The sequence below is a fragment of the Tachyglossus aculeatus genome, chromosome X1 (assembly GCF_015852505.1).
Source record: "Tachyglossus aculeatus isolate mTacAcu1 chromosome X1, mTacAcu1.pri, whole genome shotgun sequence".
NCBI classification, from domain to species: domain Eukaryota; kingdom Metazoa; phylum Chordata; class Mammalia; order Monotremata; family Tachyglossidae; genus Tachyglossus; species Tachyglossus aculeatus.
The window spans coordinates 122,502,228-122,508,740 of NC_052101.1; the positions used below are offsets into that span (position 1 = coordinate 122,502,228).

General features: G+C 45.1%; 1 non-coding gene across 1 annotated transcript; it reads right to left on the reverse strand.

Moving 5' to 3' along the window:
• Positions 1–3,792: 3,792 nt before the first annotated feature.
• LOC119920320 lies at positions 3,793–3,930 on the reverse strand. Its single transcript, XR_005448076.1, has one exon. It is a non-coding gene; the product is annotated as a small nucleolar RNA SNORA7 (small nucleolar RNA).
• Positions 3,931–6,513: the final 2,583 nt, after the last annotated feature.

A 6,513-nucleotide genomic window follows, 5' to 3' on the forward strand; every position in this document is an offset into this window, starting at 1 on the left:
CTGTGAGTCCCACATGGGACAGGGACTGTGTCCAACTTGATTTGCTCATACGCACCCCAGCGCTTAGAACAGTGCCTGGCACACAGTGAGCACTTAACAAATACCATAATAATAATAATAATTATTATTATTATTGTTATTATTATTATCATGTGTTCTCTGGGGGATTTTGACCCAGGAAGGAAACAGGTTAGAGAAGACCATGTGCGCATTTACCTTGTGGGGCCGTGGCCACCCTGCCTCAGGCTGATCCTGACTCTCAGCCCTTTCTTCGTCCTTTTCCCTCAGACCAGACCTTCTTTAAAAGTCCAGAGATAGAAGCACCAATAAGTCAATCATATTTATCAAGTCCTTACTAGGTATAAAGCACTGTTCTAAGGGCTTGGGAGGCTACACTATAATAGAGTTGGTAGACAAGATCCCTGCCCTCAAGAAACTAACAATCTAGTTGGAGAGACAGACATCAAAATAAATTACAGAAATGGGAAGCAGCAGAGTATGAGGATATAATAATAATGATGGTTTTTGTTAAGTACTTACTATGTGTCAAGCACTGTTCTAAGAGCTGGGGTAGATGCAAGATAATCAGGTTGTCCCACGTGGGGCTCACAGTCTTAATCCCCATCTTACAGATGAGGTAACTGAGGCACAGAGAAGTTAAGTGGCTTGCCCAAGGTCACACAGCTGACAAGTGGCCGAGGTGGGATTAGAACCCACGACCTCTGACTCCTAAGCCCGTGCTCTTTCCACTAACCCACACTGATTCTCAGGTGAGGTAACAAAGTGCTTACAGGGTACAGATCCAAGTGCATAAGCAACACGGAAGTGGGGGAGAAGAGGATGAGGATGTGAGAAGTTAGTCTGGGAAGGCTTCCTGGAGGAGATGTGAGTTTTAGTAGGGTTTTGAAGATGGGGAGAGTAATTGTCTGTTGGATATGATGGGGGAAGGAGTTCCAGGCCAGTGGAAGGGTACAGGCAAGGGATCAGTAGCAAGAGAGATGAGATTAAGGCACAGTGAGTATGATGGAGTTAGAGGAGCAAAGTGTGCAAATTAAGTTGTACTGGGAGATGAGCGAGGTTAGGTAGGAGGGGGAGAGCAAACCACACTCAGCCCAAGATGTCCTGAGTTTATTAAACATAAGGAGTATTTATGATTCTCCTTATTTCCTTTTTTTATGTGTTGGGCTAAATAATTAAAAGACTCTCATTGATTTTCCAAATATTTTTCTTCATTCGAAGGCATTTTTAAGTAGGTGGGCACTCCTAATAAGGACTTGCTTCATTTGGAGTCCATAATTAAAGTCATTAAGTGATTTATTTTTTCTTTTCTCTGAAGGGAGGCTCCGGGGTGGGCCAAAACTCATAAGTCTTCAGCTCCTGGGCCCCAGGTCTCATAGGCTATGCCCAGATCCTGTCAGGATGGGGAAACCAAGGCAGGAGGCTCAGAGAATCATGGGACTGGAAGGAGATTTGACAAGTCAACTGGCTCCTCCCTGTAAGCAAGGGGGGAAAGAAATGCTCCAGTCTCCCTAAGGAGCTAGTTCTGGTGTCTAATTTACATTCCCCCCACCACAACATCAGCCCATTTTCTCTGCTGTGGACTCTGAAAAGAGGCAGGAGAGGCAAGCTCCCCTATGGACTCAAACTTGGTAACTTCCAGAGTGAGGTGGGGAGAGGGCCGGCAGGGAAGGGGGTTGTGGTCAATCTGGGGTTGGGACCAGAAGTTCGGTCTTTCCCCCACATCCCCAGGCTTCTGGACTTGGACTTTCCCCTCAGCCCTCTTCCTCTCCCTGAGCCTCCACGCAAACACCCACGGACAAAAAAGTAACAGGTGTATTGAATGCACTTGGATTTTGCACCCTTTATTCACCCCACCCTCAGCCACACAGCACTTATGAACATATCCATAATTTATTTATATCAATGTTTCTGTCTTCCCCTCTACACTCAAAGCTCCTTCTGGTCAGGGAACGTGTTTCCCAAGTCTGCTATATTGTATTCTCCCAAGAGTGGGGCGTGCAAGGATCGTTTTTCTACAGAAAACATTTGGGACATGTCACCCCACTCCTCAAAAAACTCCAGTGGTTGCTCATCCACCTCTGCATCAAACAAAAACTCCCCCTCATTGGCTTTAAAGCACTCCACCACCTTGCCCCCCTCCTACCTCACCTTACTACTCTCCTTCTACAACCCAACCCACACACTTCGCTCCTTCAGTGCCAACTTTCTCACTGTGCCTCGGTCTCACCTATCTCATCACTGACCCCTGGCCCACGTCCTGCCCCTGGCCTGGATCGCCCTCCCTCCTCAAATCCAACAGACAATTACTCTCTGCCCCTTCAAAGCCTTCTTGAAGGCACATCGCCTCCAAAAAGCCTTTCCAGACTAAGTCCCTCCTTTCCTCTTCTCCCACTCCCTTCTACCTTGCCCTGATTTGCTCCCTTTGTTCTTCCCCCCACCCAGCCCCAAAACACTTATGTATATATCTGTAATTTATTTATTTGTATTGATGTCTGTCTCACCGCATCTAGACTCTAAGCTGCTTGTGGGCAGGGAATGTGTCTGTTTATTGTTGTATCATACTCTCCCAAGCACTTAGTATATGCTCTGCACACAGTAAGTGCTCAATAAATATGATTGAATGAATGAAGGAGCAAGAGCTAATGCTTCTTCTGGGGACACTGCACAAGAACCATGGCCATCACCCTTTAATAATAATAATTACCATTATTATTATTATGGTATTTGTTAAGTGCTTGCTAAGTGCCAAGCACTGTTCTAAGCACTGGGGTAGATACAAGGTAATCAGGTTGTCCCACGTGGGGCTCAAAAACAGTGTTTCACACATACTAAGTGCTTAACAAATACCATTATTAATTAATCCCCATTTTACAGATGAAATAACTTAGGCACTTAGATACAAATAACTTGTATCTACCCTAGCGCTTCATTCATTCATTCAATCATATTTATTGAGCGCTTACTGTGTGCAGAGCACTCTACTAAGCGCTTGGGAAGTACAAGTTGGCAACATACAGAGATGGTCCCTATCCAACAACGGGCTCACACTTAGCATAGTGCTTGGCACATAGTTAGTGCTTATCAAATGCCATAATCATTATCATTACTATTATTATTATCATTAGGAGACTCAGAAGAAGGAGCCAAAATGGTAGGAGAACCAAGAGAGAAGCAGCATGGCCTAGGAGAAAAAGCCTGGGCCTGGGAGTCAAAGGACCTGGTTTCAAATCTCGGCTCTGACACTTGTCTGTTGCATTACCTTGGGTAAGTCACTTAAACTCTCTGTGCCTTGGTTACCTCATCGGTAAAGTGGGGATTAAGAATGTGAGCCCCACGTGAGACATGGGCTGTGACCAACCTGATTAGCCTGTATCTAACCCAGTATTTCGTAAAGTGCCTGGCATATAGTAAGCGCTTAACAAATGCCACTTAAAAAAAAAACTGTGTCTACCAAACCAAGGTTACATAGTGTCTCCAAGAGAAGAGAGTGATCCACCATACCAAAGGCAGCCAAGAGGTTGAGGAGGATTAGGACGGAGTTGTTGTTGTTGTCTTATGCTGTTGAGTTGTGTCCGACCCAGAGCGACACTATGGACACATCTCTCCCAGAACGCCTCACCTCCAATTGCAATCGTTCTGGTAGTGAATCCATAGAGTTTTCTTGGTCAAAATATGGAAGCAGTTTACAATTGCCTCCTTCCACATGGTAAACCTGAGTTGCTGCTCTCGCCTCTGTCCCATGCCCCTGATGCTCAGCACAGGGAAGTTTTGACTTGTAGTAGATTGTCTTCCACTTGCTAGCCACTGCCCAAGCTAGAAATGGAATGGATATGCCTCTGCTTGACTCTCCCTCCCATGGTCAAGATTGGTAGAGTACTGGAAACTCTCCAGGTGTGACCCTGAGAGGGGAGAATGGAGTAGGGTCCATTAGATTTGGCACAAATGAGGTCACTAGTGACCTTGGAGAGTGCCATCCCAGGGAATGAAGAGGAAGGAAACCAGATGGTAGAGGGTCGAAGAGAGTGTTGGAGTAGAGGCAGGGGAGATGGCGGGTGTTTAAAACCCATCCTAGGAGCTTGGACAGGAGTGGGAGCAGGGATGTGAGGTGATAGCTGGAAGGGGGCATGGGAGCCCTAAAGAGCTTTTTTACTGGAAGGAAGACTTGAGCATGTTTGAAAGCGGAGGGGAAGGAGATATCAGAGAGTGAGAGATTAACGATAGGGGTCAGGGAGGAAAGAAGGGAGGAAGCAAGTGCTTTCAGAAGGGGAGAAAGCCCAGGTAGGTGTGGGGGTGAGAGGGAGTTGGGAAGGTGAGGGGGAACTTTGGTTTCAATTTTATTAAGCAACTAGTTGGCCAGGTCATCAAGAGCAAGAGAGGCTGGAAGTCGGGGCACCAGGGCCTTCAGGAGGGAGTTAAGGGCCTGGAATGATTGGTGGTGGCCATGGGCATGGAAGTGGATGAGGGAAGAGAAGTACTGTTTGGTTTGTTTTGCTTTTTTATGGTATTTGTTAAGCACTTACTATGTGTCAAGTACTGTTCTTATCGCTGGAGTAGATTCAAATGAATTAGGTCAGACACAGTCCCTGTCCCACATGGGGCTCACAGTCTAAGTAGGAGGGAGAACAGGTATTAAATGCCTATTTTACAGTTGAAGAAACTGAGACACAGAGAAGTTAAGTGACTTATTCAAGGACACACAGCTGGCAATTCATTCATTCATTCAATCAATCATATTTATTGAGGGCATACTGTGTGCAAGCACTGTACGAAGCGCTTGGAAAGTACAATTCGGAAACAGAGACAGTCCCTACCCAACAACGGGCTCACAGTCTAGAAAGGGGTGACAGACAACAAAACAAAACAAGTAAACAGGTGTCAATACCATCGAAATAGATAAAAACAAAATAGATAACTACAGGCAAATGGCAGAGCCGGGATTAGAACCCAGGAACTCTGACTCCCAGGCCTGTGCTTTTTCCACTAGGCCATGCTACTTCCCAGAATGCTGAGAAAGTGACAGAAGAAATGAAAAAGTGGTCTTAGGAGAAAAATGATAGGGTTTGGGGGGAAGGGAGGTGTTGCCAGGAGAAGAGAACTTTTTCTTTATTGCATATCACAAAATTCTTCCATTAAAAACAGTTCATACAAAGGCAATAATAATAATAATAATAATGGTATTTGTTAAGTGTTTACTAGGTGCCAAGCACTGTTCTAAGCAGTGGGGTTATGAGGTTATGAGGTTGTTCCACATGGGGCTCAAAGTCTTAATCCCCATTTTACAGATGAGGTAACTGAGTCACAGATAAATCAAGTGCCTTGCCCAAAGTCACAAAGCTAACAAGTGGCGGAGCCGGTATAGAACCCACAACCTCTGACTCCCAGGCCTGTGCTCTTTCCACTAAGCCATGCTGCTTCCCCACCCTGTTATCATAGATAATCAGAGAAATTCATTGATGGTGAGCTTCCTGAAGGACAGGGTCCTTGTCTAATTCCCACCTGTGTACTCTTTCCCAGTGCTTAGTACAAAGCTCTGCACACAGAAAATCCTTAAAAAATACTACTACTATTAGTAAATACTATAACTAGTATAATCACACTAAAAACACAACATTATTTCTTCATATTTTCTGGCTTCTTTTACCAATGTGTTGTTGCTTTCTTCATTCACTAGTATCCATTCTCTGGTCTGCCTCAAAACCTCCCCCATCTCAGCTCTCAATCAATCAATCACTCAATTAATCAATTGATTAATTGAATCAGAGAGATACTGAGCACTTGCTGTGTGCAGAACACTTGGGAAAGTACAGTACAACAGAGTTGATAGACCATTTCTGCCCCGAAGGAGCTAACAATCTAGTGGGAGAGGCAGCTGTTAAAATAAATGACTGATAGAAGCAGCAGTTAAGTGATGTGGGGCTGTGGTGACTAATAAAGTGCTTAGGGGATGCAGATTCGAGTGCATAGGTGAGTGAGAAGGGAGGGAGAATAGGGTGGGGAGATGAGAAGTTAGTCAGGGAAAGTTTCTTAGAAATAAGAGTTTTAGCAGGGCTTTGAAGATGGGGAGAGAAGTGGTCTGTGGGATGTGAAGGGGAAAGGAGTTACAGGCCAGAGGCCTGGTGTGATCAAAGGGTCGGCAGTGAGAGAGATGAGATGGAGGTACATTGAGTAGGTTGATGTTAGAGGAGTGAAGTGTGCAGGCTGGGTTTTAGTAGATCAGCGAGGTAAGGTGGGAGTGGGGGAAAGCTAATTGAGTGTCTCTTAAAATGGATGGTGAGGAGCTTCTGTTTGAAGTGAAAGTGGAGGGGCAACCACTGGAATTTTTTCAGGAGTGGGGAGGTGTACACAGAACTTTTTTTAGAAAAATGATCTGGGCAGCAGAGTGAAGTGGGGAGAGACTGGAGGCAGGGAGGTCAGCAAGGAGGCTGTTGCAGTAGCAATGCATATCCAAGGTGGAATATGATAATAATAATTATTATTATTATGGTATTTGTT